The sequence below is a fragment of the Equus caballus genome, chromosome 2 (assembly GCF_041296265.1).
Source record: "Equus caballus isolate H_3958 breed thoroughbred chromosome 2, TB-T2T, whole genome shotgun sequence".
Lineage (NCBI taxonomy): Eukaryota > Metazoa > Chordata > Mammalia > Perissodactyla > Equidae > Equus > Equus caballus.
The window spans coordinates 110,339,150-110,354,364 of record NC_091685.1 but is presented as its reverse complement, the minus strand read 5'-3'; the positions used below and the strand labels follow the sequence as shown (position 1 = coordinate 110,354,364).

Here is a 15,215-nt window from a genome sequence, read left to right as displayed (position 1 = left end):
GAGCTAATATCCATGCCCATCTTCCTCTATTTTATATGTGGGGTGCCTGCCACAGCATAGCCTGATAATCGGTGCATAGGTCCACACCTGGGATCCAAACTGGCGAACCCTGGCCTTCCGAAACAGAATGTGTGAACTTAACCACTGTGCCCCTGGGCAGGTCCCAGTATTTTTGTTTTTTTAAAAAAGCGTTTGAAAAAAATGACAAGGGAAAAGAGTATTTAAGCACATTTAACTGAAGTAGAAGCACTTCTTCTCAGTGATCTAAACTTCCAAAAAAGGAGTTTGGATAAAGAGTAAATTAAACACAGAGTAAGGAGAAGAAAGAAAATAACTATAAAACAGAAATCAATTAAATAGGAAAAAGAGGGCAACAAAAGAAACCAAAAGCTGGTTCTTGAAAATTTATAAAAATCTAGGCAGATTGTTCAAAAAGGAAAGAGCTAGATAGAGATAGAGATAGAAATAGAGAGATAGAAGGAAATAGTGATAGAGGGAGAGAATGGGTATGTGTGTGAGAGAGAGGTGAATAAATGAACAATATTAGGAAAAGTGGGATGCCACTACAAATATTACAAACATTAAAAAGACAGAAAGACAATATTATGAACAAATTGATGTCAATAAATCTGACAAATTAGATGCAGTAACAAAATTCCTTAAATTCCTTGACAGACACAAATTACCATAACTGACTTAACGCCATAGACAGCGGATGGTGCGCTGGAGCCAGCTCATATAGGCCACAACTTTTCTCATCTTTTCCACATTCAGGGACATAAATTGATAGCTTGAAATCAGTCATGGTAGGAAGATTTATAGCACAGAAATTGGCAACCACTGGTCAGAAGCATCATCATTTAGCAACGGGAAGGAACTTAGATGCAATTAGCCTTTGAAAGACAACATGTAATTCTCACTCACCGCAGCTAAAAAAGTTGATGAACTGTTTGATGTTGTTTAAAAATGGGAATTGATTAATTCACTGGAGTCTAAGGTTATTAGATATTATAAGATCTGAAAAAATTTGAACGTAAAAAAGGAGAAAATAAATTTCTGTTTGGGGTGATGAAAAAGTTTTGGAAATAGATATTGGTGATGGTTGCACAACATTGTGAATGTAGTTAATGCCACTGAATAAAATGGTTAAAATGTAAATGATATGTTACATATATTTTACCATAGTAAAAAAGTAAAAACAAAAAAGGAGAAAGTACAGTTGAATTACTTCTAGTTAAATTTCAGTAATACACATTAGACCCATAGCTTGGATTTCTTAATATAATAAAATTCTGTGTGAAAAAAAGTAGATCTTATTAGTACATTTCCATTTGGTACGTCCTTTAGGCATTCCTTGTTCAGTCCTAGTTCAGGATCTGTAGAGTTGCATAGACACTGCTCATATGGGCATTACAGAATAGGAGCGAATCTGGACGCTGAGCCTTTGCTTCTGCTGACTGACTGTTTAGAACTGCTCTGACCTGACTGGTTCAGTGGGTCCCTCTCCTCTCCTGATTCGAACATTGTCTGAAGATGACCACCAATTCCTGTGTCCTTCTCTTGAGCCTTGGAGTCTGCAGTTTTGCCTAATTTGCTCATATTTATCCATTCACTTATGAATATTTACTAGCAGTGGATTCGCTTAAGGTCACTAGATCTCTTTCTTGTCTGTGTTCGAAAGAGTTGGACTACTATATACCATGGTGACATTTTCTGTCTGACTGTCTGATGAACCACCCCTAATTAGCAATGTAAGACAATAACCATTTTATTATGCTCATGGATTCTGTGGGTCAGGAATTTGGAAAGGGTGCAACATTGAAGGCTTGACTCTGCTCTGTAATGTCTGGGGCCTCAGTGGGGAAGACTCAAGGCTGGAGCTGCCTTGAGGAGTAGAGGCTGGAATATCTGAAGGTTCGTTCATTCAAATATCTGGTTCCTGGGCAGGAAGGACTGGAGAACCAAGACTTCCAACCAGAGTGCTTGTACTTGGCCTCTCTATGTGGCTTGGCTTCTTAATAGTATGGTAGCTTCAGGGTACATGCTGGCTCAGGACTCCAAGTGCAAGAGTTCTAACAAGGTGGAAATGGGACCACCTCTTCTGACCTAGCCTTGGAAATTGTGCATCTTATCCTGCATCTCATTCTATTGGTGCCAAGTGAGTGTGAAGCTCACTCGTATTCAAGGAGGTGGTTCTTAGACCCCACCTTTTGATCAGAGTAAAGGTCATGTTGTAGATGAGAATGTGAGATAGGATAGATTTTTTGAAAATCCAGTCTGCCACACCATATGATTTCTAGCTATCTTCTCATTTAGCTGTTGTTTCCATAACCTGGTGTGACTCAGGAATACTTGAAATAGAATTTTAGCATTCACCATCCCCACTCTACTTTCATTTTCATCCCTATGGTGGCCTCCTTTACTTTAGCCATATTTTTTAGTTATAAGGCTAAGAACCAAGTGGAATGTCAACTTTTAAAATTACATACTTTTGTGTGTGGATGTTTATTTTTTATAACTTTCCACAGGTGAAGAAGGAAATGTTTTGTTATGACTTTAAAGACTTCCTGCTGGATGTCCAGATCCTTGGGAAAGTAAAACTGAATATAGAAAGAACATTGCTAATCAAATCAACAAGTAATATTCATTTTGACAGAGTTTGATAACCAAGAAATATTTTTCTCCCTTTAATTGTAAAGTAATAATCCTGGCTTAGATTCAATAAATATGAGTTGTAATAAGCCACTTTAAGAAAAATATCGTGTACTTTTACGAGTACATTTCATGATGTGAATTTCAGTTGCAAATTAACTTATTTGACCAATCTTTGTTGCGTACCGCCTATCCTTCAGACACCACATTAGATACTGGGTCTGCAATGGTGAACAGGACCTAGAATGATGCCTTCTTCAATGGAGCTTCGGGTCTAGCTGGATAGGAGATGTGAGAGTGGGTAATGAGAGTCATCATATGAGTAAATGCATAAATGAACGTACAATTACAAGTTATGATAAGTAAAGAGAACGAAAAAGATCAGGTACTACAAGAGAGAATAAAAAGAAAAGCTCGTTTAGATTAGAAGAATGAGGGGAGAAACATTCGAGAAGGTGAAATTTAGCTGATACCTAAATGATGGTAATTAGTGTGACAAATGTAGGAAGAAAAGTTTTTTAGGCAGAAGAAAGAACTTTTTCAGAGGATCTGAGTCAGATAAAACTTTGTTAGATTTTGTTTTATTTGATTTTAGGCACTGTAAAGAGAGAAAACATTGATGAGCTTTAAGAAGAAGGAGATGCCCACATTTGCATTTAAAAACGGAGCTCTGGCTGCTCCTTTGCAGAAAACAGATCAGAGCAGGGCAAGAGGGGAATTGGTTCTTTCTTATATGTTTGTGAGGATGAAAAAAAATTACCTAGGGAAATAATTTATCAAGGAGAAGAAATAAAGGAGCTTCCCAGATTCTTAATTGCACAGAGATCACAAAACCCATAATCTCATCTGAGAGTTATAAAGGATTTTATGAGTCTGTACACAATACCACAACAAAATTCCTCATGCTACTTCTTGCATGCTTTCTGAGTTCTTACCTCCTGCCTTTGCACATACTGCTAATTATAACTCCGAGTGAAAGCCCTCCTCTCTCTAATTGTTGAAATCTTAACCATCCTTCAAGTTCCAATTTAAATGCTTCCTTCTCCAGGAAGGCTGATGCCCCAACTAGGTATTTCCTTTTTCCTGACTTCAATTCTTTTGCACGTACTTTTAAATGTTTCTTATGCCATTTTTCTGTTGAGTGCAGACCTGAAGTTACTTGTGTAGTGCTCTATTCTGGGTTTGATTTATGTTGTAGACCTCAGTGCCTAGCATGGTGGGGAAGGAGAGGTGGTATTTAGTACACGTTGGATGAATGAATTAATGGGCAACTAAAATTTACATCCTGAGACTTAATCACAAAAGCACATGATTTTCTATTTTTTTAAAGAGTGGATTACTAGGACCCCTTTTTTCATAAGCCATTTCCTACTGTCAACTCCCCAGCATCTCTCTTCGACAGTGCATAAATCTTTATTAAATTAAATTTAAATTTAAATATGACTCATTTTTTCAATTTACTTTAAAAGTGACTAAATAGGATTTACTCACCTACTTGGATTATATGTACTCTTTTCTTATCGCCAATCTATAAGAAAATTTATATTGATAAAACTGCATTAAAAATGACACAAACTCACAATACAAGGGTAAAATCAATCTCAAATTTGTTATTTTCCATCCCCAGATATCACCCAGCTAAGTAAATTAGCTAAATTATCGTCCTTTTATGAGTTTCAGTTAATCATTCTATCAATCTCTTAACGCCTTTAAGTCTGTTTTTATTATTTAGATCTCCAGTTCCACTGAATCATTAGAGGGATTACTTGCAAGTGTAGGGTTATGCAGTATTGTGTAATGTCACTTGGTGTTTAGGAATAAATCAATACACGTTTAAGAGATTAAAAAGTAATGAGAAATCAAGTAGTACTTAAACAACTACAATACAAAATATATTGTATTTGAAATAAAATGGGATGTTTAATTCAGGGAGACGTAAAATTCACGTGCTACAAGAGCACTCCACATGGTCCATAAGGAGCTGTGACTACGTGACACATCCACAGAGCATCTGACTGATGTTGGTTCAGGGCTTATTCAGTATAATCTAAGCACTACAGAACTTCTCATAGATACCGTTATGAGTGTATCTTACAGTATACTTCCGGTATTCACATTTTCCTCCAAATTTGTTAAACTTGAAAAAGAAGAGAGACAGTGCTTATGTTTGTTCAGTAATAAGTAAGCAGATGAATAACAGGCTGATTCAGATCTCTTCAGAATTTCTTCCTTTTGCGTAAGTACTGTTTGTAATAAAGAGGGATTTGGCTCATAATTTCTAGTTATAGATGTTTTCACAGTTCAACTTTGTGATTTTATAATGGCTTACACATAGCAGTACTCAGTTCTGGCATAAAAAGAACCAGCTATTTAGTGGAATAAGGGTTGAAAAAAACCAATGTAATAAGTCACATGATTCTAATTTCTTCCTGGTTCCTTCTCTCCCAATTATGTAATCTTGAACCATTTTTTTTCTATAGTAAAGAAAGAATAGAACACAAGAAGACCTGTTTGCTTCTTTGTCAGTTATCATGTCGATGGATCAATTAACCTTAGTGTTTGTCTCCTCCTCTCTTTCCACAGATTGCTTGCAAGGGTAAGAAATGACAGAATCAACATTCCACTGGGTCGCCAGCAATGCCTCAAGACTGATGTCAGTGAACTCATTTGATGGTTTGCTTTAAAATTACGGTCATCATTCAGTTTTATTTTTATCTAGGCTGATTGCAGATTAGTGTATTTGGAGAAAGGATTAAGTATTTTACCTGCTTGCATCAGAACTACGTAAAGAGAACTCCTGGACAATATCAGGTAATAGATAATTAGTTTGGCAACTGACCAGAATGAAGTCCAGGCAGGAGTATTTTATTGCTCACTAACACAAGTGAGCATTCAGCTTTTGGGTCAACTCAGATACCTGAAAAACAGCTACTCTGGCACATTTACAACCTGGTGAACAAATTTATGCAATTTTACGTCCCTCTGCTGATTTACCTGGAAAGACCATTATGTAAGATAATGAATTTAACAGATGAAAATCGGTAAATGCTTTTGCACGCTGTCACTTTATATTATAAGGGAAGATTTGGCGTTTTCTCACTTAGGCTTGTCCATCCTCATGTGATCTCCATATTAGAGATGTGGCCCTCCTTTTGGATAGAAAATTTCCCTTGATTAATTTTCCCTTGGATATTGTACTTGTTTAACCAGAGTATTTCTAACCTGAGTCAAGTGCGTCTATTAGCCAGGCATCTTCAAATCTTCAGGCTAAACTGGCAATGCAAATACAGAAATTTTTTCTTCTTTCCTCTATTTGCCCTTTAAAAGACAGATGAAATTCTAACTAGTGTATTCCCTGAGATGGGGTTACGGCTGGGGTAAGAGTGGAGGTTGGGCTTGAAGTGAAGTGGCAAGTAGGGGGTATTTTCTTCTTTTGATATCTTCCACTTTTTCATGACTGATGACCCAGATTATTCATTTAGACATTATAAGATTCCCCAGTAAACCTGAGCTAGCTAAACAAACATAGTATCGAGAGAGGGATAGTTGGAATGAACCACAGAAAAGACTAACTAAGAAATAGCTTAAGAGGAGTCAAATAATAAAATTTCCAGAAGAAAATAACACAACAGATACATCAACAGCAATTGCAAACCAGCAAACGCAAGAAGACCGTTAAGAGTAGGAACACAGAAGAAGTTTGAAAGAGATGCTTAAAGACCCCTTTGAAGGGAAAGGAAAGAGAAGAGTGAAGACAAGGGAAGGGAAGAAACAAAAAAGCTGAAATTTCACGATAGACCCAAGTTATTTCATTAAGGAGTAGCTTTGTTTGTGCCATCTGTTATTGGGATTGATAACCTTGTGATTTTTTTGGCCACTTTGTCAATGTACAAAAACTAAAATGAGATTTGTAATCACTTTCATCTCTGAATGTCACATTTGACTTTTATGATTTTTAAATCATCATAAAATAAACATGAAGAGTATGCTGTCAAGGAGACAAGGTGTTGGATTTGAATCTTGGCTTCACCACTTACCAGCTCAGGATGCTTACATTTCTATGCTTTAGATTTCTCATCTGAAAAATGAGGAATGACAACATCCATGTCTTAAAATTACTTGTGCTTTAAGTGAGTTAACACATATTAAGGTCTTGGAAAATACTGCTTACAACATAACGCTATCTAAGTCATTATTTTTGGAAAAAGTCTTATAACACAACACATATTATTATCATCTTCTTCAGAATCAAATAAATTACTTTTTCTTCATAAGGAATCTCAAGGAATTTACAAGTTGTAAGGTATTTCCTTGATCATTTGTCATCTTATATTTTGAACTGAGGGGCAGGTGGTTTTTTAAGATTGTTTAAATTCTGGAGATGATGAGGCAATCATTTTGAGGAGTTTTGTTGTACATAACTAGAAACAAAAGGAGATGCTTTGGGATTGTCAGCATAAAATCTTCTAAACATTTTCTGAACTCAATTTTCTTTACTTGAAATCTCCTGGCCCAAGAGTGGTCAGGGAAAACGCTGGGAATGAGTTTGATTAGAAATTGAAATAAATCTGCTGAAAATCTAAAATTTGTGATGGTTTATCGCATTCCTTCTATAATCTAATGTGCCTCGAGGAGTGATACTGGATGATTAGAATTGCTGGTTTATGAAAGCAGCTGGTGTGGGTTTAACAGTTTAAAACTGCTCTGAGAGCAGAAACCAGCATCGCATATGTTTTAGCTTAATCACATATGAGTTAGCTTAATCTCTTGATATGAGTTGAACTTATTTGGAAAGAGTTAATCAGAAGTCACGATGCAGTCATGTGCACAACAGCGATTGGCCATAGCGTTAACTGACAAAGAGAAGAACATTATTGAGAAAGAATGTTATATGCAGTTTTTGTTTCTGGAATTCTCCATGTGACTGGCAACAAAAAAGTTTTGCTTTTTTTCTCTACAATAACGGTAAAAAAAGGCATGACGGTTAATACTACTGTCTTTGCTACTATTACTTCTGCCCAACCGACACTACAACAGTAATAGCCTTGGTTAAGTGGCTACTATGACAGGTCTATGTTAAATGCATTTGAGATATAGTTTCACACAATTGTTACGAGAACTCTCTGAGGTCGTCACAAGCAAACCCATTTTGGGGGGATAAAATGAAAGATCAGAGCTGTTAAGTTATTAATCCAAAATCATCCAAATAGTATTTAATAGAGTTGGGGTTTGAATCCACTCTCATATGACTATCAAACCACATGCATTTTCTATTGTACCAAAGGTTCCCTTAATTTCGGACTTCCCAGGGCTTTAAAACTTCAAAGAAATTTCAGACTCCTTTGTAGACTTGAGTCAGGATATTTTTAAAAATCACGAATTATAACCTCAGAATCACCTGAATCTATCTGGCTTTTAATTTATTTCTCATATTTATATTTTAACTGAGTATATTCAAACTTATGACTCAACACATTGTCTGTATTTCTTATTTTATACCTACTGCCGTGAACTCTTTTCTGGATTGGCATGGGCATAATGACTTAACATTTGCGATCACTATACGACAGTATAGTGACTTGATTGCTTCTAGCTGTAGGTTAAATCTGTGTTTTACGTTAGAAGAGTTATTGAAAAAGTTGTGTGTAAAGTTCCTCTGCCTTTGTTAGACTAAATTCTCTCATTTATTTCTATTATAAGTTGAGAAATGTGTTCCTGTGGAAAATAATTTGGCTCTAACCCATAATTACACACGATACTTAAAGATCCTGAAATCCTTGTGATTTTCATAATGTGGGTTGATATGCATTTATTTTTAATCACTGCAACTTGGTTAAATAAATATTCCATCAATATGATTTTGCATGCTCCTTTTAAAGTAAATTATTTTAAATGGTAGCATTTCGAATGTTTATTTTCACTTTTAAGAAAGTTTTATTTGACTTCATGTAACTTGAATTTGCAAGTAAGTTGGAATAAAGGCATTTCACTAAATTCCTTTATAGTTTTTCAAAGGGTATATACAGACAGCACTTGTCTTTTTAACTTTAAAATTGAACACATACGTGTACATTGTTGTACACATAAATGAAGTGTTTTCTAAAGTGCTCTCTGTACAGATAGAGCCTAGTACATTTTTATGATTTCGACCTATTCCTAGATTTTCTGACTGTTCCTAGATTTTCAATACAGGATTCCATGTTCCCTTCTACCATCAAATACTACTACATGGAGTCAGCTAATTGGTCTTTCTCAGAGAAGAGGCGTAAAAGGACTAAACTATGTCTACCAGCCTAAGGCCAGTATCATATATGATTTAAATACTCCTAATCTTTGCTCAATTTACCTCTGTGTGGACTGGATGTTAGTGTTCCCCCATCCTCCAAATTCATATGCTGAAGCCCTAGGCCCTGACATGATGATATTTGGAGGTGGGCCTTTGGGAGATAATTAGGGTTAGAGGAAGCCAAGGGATCAGTGCCCTCATAAGAAGAGGCACCACCTTGCTGTCTCTCTCTCTCTCTCCCTGCCATGTGAGGACATATGCAAGCCAGACAGAGAGGTCTCACCAGACCCGACAATGCCAGCACCCGATCTCCAACTTCCAGCCCCCAAAACTGTGAGAAAATACGTGTTGTTTAAGCCAGCCAGGCTGTGGTGTTTTGTTATGGCAGCCCAAACAGATTAAGACAGCCACTAAAATCTGGCTCCTCCTTCTAGTAATTGAATGTTCATTAATCTTAAACTTAAACTATCCTAAATTTGGGAATAAAAATCATTACAATAAACATTGTCAAGAAAAGGTCTTCAGACACTCCCTCCTGGCAACTAAGAACTGGAGTGTTGGTGAATGACTTCAGTCTGTGCCACCAGCAGGGTCACTCGGCAAGGCAAAGTTGGGCAGTTGATCAGCAAACCTGCTTCAAACTCTTATTTTCACTTTTTAAAATGTATTCATTAGGAAAGGAAAGAAAAGCATTTACTTAAAGAGAGTCTTAAAAATAGTGAAAAACCTTTAATTTATTTTGTTTAATTTTATTTTATGTTATGATTTTGGAGAGGGATATAGTTTAATGGCTAATAGTAAGCCTCAGTGAATTTCAGACAAAAACCAAATTAGATTTTCATATCACTTAGTATATGAAAATGGTCTTGATATGTCTTTACACATTTTTTTAAAGTGAAAACATGGCTTAATTTTTTAAATGCAAGACAATTTGAATAACAGGAATACCCTTGTAGTGCTTACCGTGTTCCAGAAATTTATATACATTTACCTTTCACTGAAACCTAACAGCTAGGCCTGATTATTATTCCCATTTTATAAATGAGGAAACGGAGGTTCAGGTGAGTTGAGTAACTGGTGCCTGGTCACATTGACAGCCAGAGGTGCAGCTGCAATGTGACCTTGGGCCGTCTGGCTGTGGACTCCGTGCTTTAACCGCTATGGCACTGCACCTGTGTCTTTTGTTTGATTGCTCACTTTTCTCTGTGCTCCATCCTGTGGAGTAATTCCTTACATTTTTTTCTGAACATGTTCTGTTTGGCATCAGCATCTTTTTTTTTTTTTGACTGAGGAAGATTATCCCTGAGCTAACATCTGTTGCCAATCTTCTTTTTTCTTCTTCTTACTCTTCTCCCCAAAGCCCCCCAGTACATAGTTGTATACTCTAGTTGTGAGTGTCTCCCTCTGGTTGTGCTGTGTGGGACACCACCTCAGAATGGCCTGATGAGCGGTGCCATGTCTGCACCCAGGATCCAAACCAGTGAAACCCTGGACCGCTGAAGCGGAGTGCGTGAACTTAACTACTTGGCCACAGGGCCGGGCCCTGGCATCAGCATCTTGATACTATCTTTTCCTATTATGCTGCTGCAGTTTTTTAAAAAATATCATTTTGTCATTTATTATTTTAAATATTAAATAGACTCATCCTTTTTCTGTTAATCACTCATGTCCCATAAATTATTAATTGATACTAAGTATTGAATGTCAAAGCCATCCCTACTATAGAAATAAGCAAGGGAGTGTGGAAATGGACTTTGACCAGTCTGTTCTCATTGGTAAGGCTTTCTCTGTTGTTAGATGTATCAGGGCATGTTTTCCTGTTGCCATTAACTGTCAGATTTTAGAACTGACTTTGCTCCCTTGTATGATGGTCACTCGTCATTTTTTGGCTTTCTGTTTAGGAAGATCAGGTCAGGGCATCCCACTGTGCCCAGGGAAAGAGGATGCCATCCTGACATCAGGTATCATAGTCCATGCCGCAGTTACTTATAATTATAAATTAATTTACAAATTACCTGATTACGATATGAATTTCTAAGTAGATGTGCCTAATAACAAAAAGTATAATAGTAACCAACTCATGGGTTGTTGTGAGGGCTTAAAGAGCTAATCCATATGATGTGCTAAACAGCGTGTGGCATGGTAAACACTCAACAAAACTAGTAGGTGCCATTATTATCATTGTTTTGGAGAGAAGGACTGGGCAAGTGACTTTGAGTATGTTGATGCCTATGATAGCTTTTTTTTTTTTTTTAACAATGAAATATATACATTGGTATTCTGGCTTTTTAACAAAAACTTTAAAAAATAACATTTAATTTTCATAATACCATATAGGCGTATGTTCTGCATAGGTCAATAAGACCTGTTAAGACCCGGGTATTGCCATCACAGACTTTTCAATAACATTGGGGGAAGATATAACAAACTCATATGAACCATAGACACAGTATGAAAAAGTGTGCAATTAAATCCTCTGTTGTGGTCTAAGGACTGTGTGGTGCTCAGAAGAGACAAACCTCAATTGGGGTTGAAAAATTCATAAAGATTTTAGTCATAGTAATGCTGGAATACAAGGGAATACAAGTTCTCCCTTAAAGAAAAGGGACTGTCTAGTAGAGGAGGAAAGATACAGGCGTAAATATCCACCCAGAAATAAGCATGACATATACCTGTGGAAGTTTGTAATATTAACTGGTAAATCATCATTGTTTCTTATGCCTTTCTCTTTGCTTATAACAGGCACTAGGCAAAACTTTTTCCCATGAATGAGAACATAATTTTCAAACGCATCCCAGATCATTGTTTCTGTCAGAGTCAATGTTACTTTCTAAGTAAATGCTAAAACTAATGGCTTTATAATGATATTTTTACAGACTTTACTTATTTAAATAATATCATAGCTATTAAATTACTACATTGGATCTGGCAGATGAAAGTAGCTGTGTTTTGTGTTACAAATTTGTATGAAGGCTGCCTCTTCAAAAAAGAACAATGACCTTAGGGTGGCATGATCATGTCATCCCATTCTAAACAGGTCTACATTTTTCACTAATAATTTGAAAGGGCAGGGTTGTGGACTTCAATGCAGAAAAAGTCATAATTCATTATTAAATATCTAGTCTGACATTCATTTGTGAAAAATATACAGAAAAAAACCCCACATGGAAACATTTACAAATGAGAGGAGTGCTTATTTAGAGGGGTAGAGTAGGTACATATGAATGGATTTGCACCTCTCTCTTCCCTCATCTTGTCCCCTCCTTCTCCTGTCTTTCTTCTTTGTGTCTAATCTAAATTATTGTTATTTGAACATCTACTAACTTTATTTCTAGAGGTTAACCTCCACAAAATGTTCCCCAACTCAATCTGGGAATTCCTCAGGTTTTGGCTTCATCTGTGCTTAAAAATAGACTTTGAACCTGCTGTGCTCCTGCCATCTTGCCTTACCATGTTTCCAGATAGCCAACTAGTTCCTTTTGTGAGTCTGGCATTTTACTGGAAAAGCCACCTTCCATTATTAATCGTTAATCACCAGAATGACCACCACCTTGGTCTCGGAGAAAGAAACACTGGTATCCGATAGGATAGTCCTGTTTTTGTAATTTCCCCTACATTGAGACCATTTTTAACAGAGTTTATGGAAAGTTAAGGAATAATGGAAAGAAGCAACATCAAGACAGTAACTTGCAGCTACTGCCCAGGTCATGTCTTGCTACCAAACTGTCTCCATGTGAGAGGAGTTGCTCGCCTCCCATGCTTGGGACTATTTCAAACATCCACAGGCCAAACTATTCTAAGCTCTTCTCCAGTTCAAGGTTTAGTGCTTACATATTCATTTTCTATCACAAGTTTGATATCTTTCCAGAATTTTTGACAGCAGGAATTACTGTTCTCTTTTATTGATAGGACTTCCTACAGTGTACGGGTGTGTATCTGGGGTAGCCGTGGGTACCTCACCCTACCGAAGGAAATCTGCTCTTCCTCTTGGCTCCTAATAAGGCCACCTTACAATAGCCCAACAGTAACATGTTTTCTATGTCTGGGTTATCCAGTCTTATAAAAACCACAGGAGGAAAACAACTGGGTTCAGGCTAGCCCACACCAAGTTCAGTCCAGTCCCTCTCCCATCTTTCCTTAGCAAAGATTAAAACAACCTTTGTGTCTAGACCGAGGTAGGCTTACTGGATACATGCATGCAATGTCATCTCATCCCGTACAGAATTTGAGGCAGCTTAAAAAATATGGGCAATCTAAAGCAAAATAAGAAATCAGGCCAGAGAAAACAATTAGAGAAACAAGAAATGGATGAGAGCAGTGGAAAAAATAGTACACAAATATTCATGTTAGAACTTTCTAAGGTTGAGCCACAAATTTGGCTATGAGCTTTCTGTTAGGCAAAGAAAAAGTGTAACACGATTGTTGGTTATTGAGGTGTTAAAGAGGTTACTTGCGTGGACTTTCCTAAAGGGAACACTGAGTAACAGAGAAGTCACACAAGGGATGCAGGAAATTATGTTTTTATTAACATCCCCAGAATAAAGTTACCATTTCACATCTCCTCCTCCATCAACACTCTAGTCCAAGACTCCATTATCTCATACCTGGATTACATAAAACTGCCTTCTTGTTAGGCTCTCTTTGTCTACTTTTATAACATTATTTGTATGGCAGCTTTTTAATAGTGTCTTTTCAAAAGTTCAATTAGATCACTTGAGTCTTCTGTTTATTGGGAAATCTTTCTGATGGCTTTCAGTTGTGAGACAAATGTAATCCAAACTCTTAACATGGTCTCAAGTACCCTGTATGATCTGGCCCCTTCTCACCCCTTCAGCACCATCTCCAACCCCATTCCCTTCACTCACTCTGCTGAGGCCACTCTGGGCTTTATTCAGTTGCTAGAACATAGCAAACTTGCTGCTTCTGAAACACTAAGCTCCTGTATTCACACAGCATGCCCCCAAACCAAAGACACGAACTGTAGGTTTTTATCATGATAGCACTCACATTCAGGTACCCAAACTTTCCAGTTATCTCCTGCTGCATAGTCAATCATCTCCAACTTAGTATCTTAAAACAGTAATCATTTATTTAGCTCACAATGCAATTTGAGCAGGTTTTAGCAAGGAAGGCTTGTCATTGTTCCATGAAGTATGAGTAGAAATAAGGTTTGACATAATTCGGTAACAATTTTACACTGAAAACATTCAGCCAACAAGGGAATGAATTAAAGGAACTTCCCCAACCTGATAAAGGGCATCGCTGAAAAAAACCCAACAAAACCTAACCTCATGCTTAATGTTGAAATAGTAAAACCTTTTCCCCAAGGATCAGGAAGATGTCAAGGATGTACGTTCTCACCACTCCCATTCAACATTGCAGTAAATGTTCTAGAAAGAACAGTAAGGCAAGAAAAAGAAAGAAAAGGTATAACAACAGGAAAAGAACAAGTAAAATTATTGTTATCTGCAGATGTTATGATTGTTCACATAGAAACTCCTATGGAATCCACAAAAAAACTCACTAGAACTAAGAAGTGAACATAGTAAGTTCACAGAATACAAGTTGTATACACAAAAATCATTATGTATTTATATATTTGTAACAATTAGAAAATGAAATTTAACAACTATCATTTTCTGCAGCATCAGAAATTATACAATGCTCTGGAATAAATTTACTGTAAGAAGTTGTGACAGACACAGCCTAAATTGACCCCAATGTGTTATGCTCTTGGATAATTCCCCACATCGCCCTTGAGTATGGGCAGAACCTGTGACTGGTTCTGACCAACATAAGATGGCGAAGGCGATGAGATGCCACTCTCTTCATTAGATCACTCTGTCTTGCCAGCACACACTGGAAAGATTCTCCTGCTGGTCTCGGAGGAGCAAACAGCCATGGAGTTTACTCCTCCATGGACTTCTTATGGAGAGGGCTACATGGGAAAGAGCTAGAGGTGGCTTCTAAACCTGATCTAGAATAGTAAGGACAAGTTTAAAAAGGAAAACATAAAGTTGGAGTACTTATCCTACTTGATTTTAAGACCTACTCTATACCTATACTAATCAATAGAGTATGATATTGGCATCAAGATAGACAAATAGATCAAAGAAACAGAGTAGAGACCAGAAATAAAGCCCCATATAGGTGTCAACTGATTTTTGAAAAAGGTACCAGGAAAATTCACTCAAAAAAAAGTTAGTATTTTAGACAAATATTGTCAGAACAACTAGAAATCAATATGGAAAAACATCGATCTTAACTGTGTCTAACT

General features: G+C 36.9%; 1 long non-coding RNA gene across 2 annotated transcripts in view; it reads left to right on the top strand.

The window, feature by feature from the left end:
- The window catches only part of LOC138922994 (uncharacterized), a 31,372-nt gene extending 24,135 nt beyond the window's left edge, over positions 1–7,237 (top strand). The window contains exon 3 of one of the 2 annotated variants that reach the window (XR_011436111.1): positions 5,236–7,237. This is a non-coding gene — a long non-coding RNA (uncharacterized lncRNA). The remainder of the gene's footprint in view (positions 1–5,235) is intronic. The other variant, XR_011436112.1, reaches the window with a different exon arrangement.
- The last annotated feature ends 7,978 nt before the right edge of the window (positions 7,238–15,215 follow it).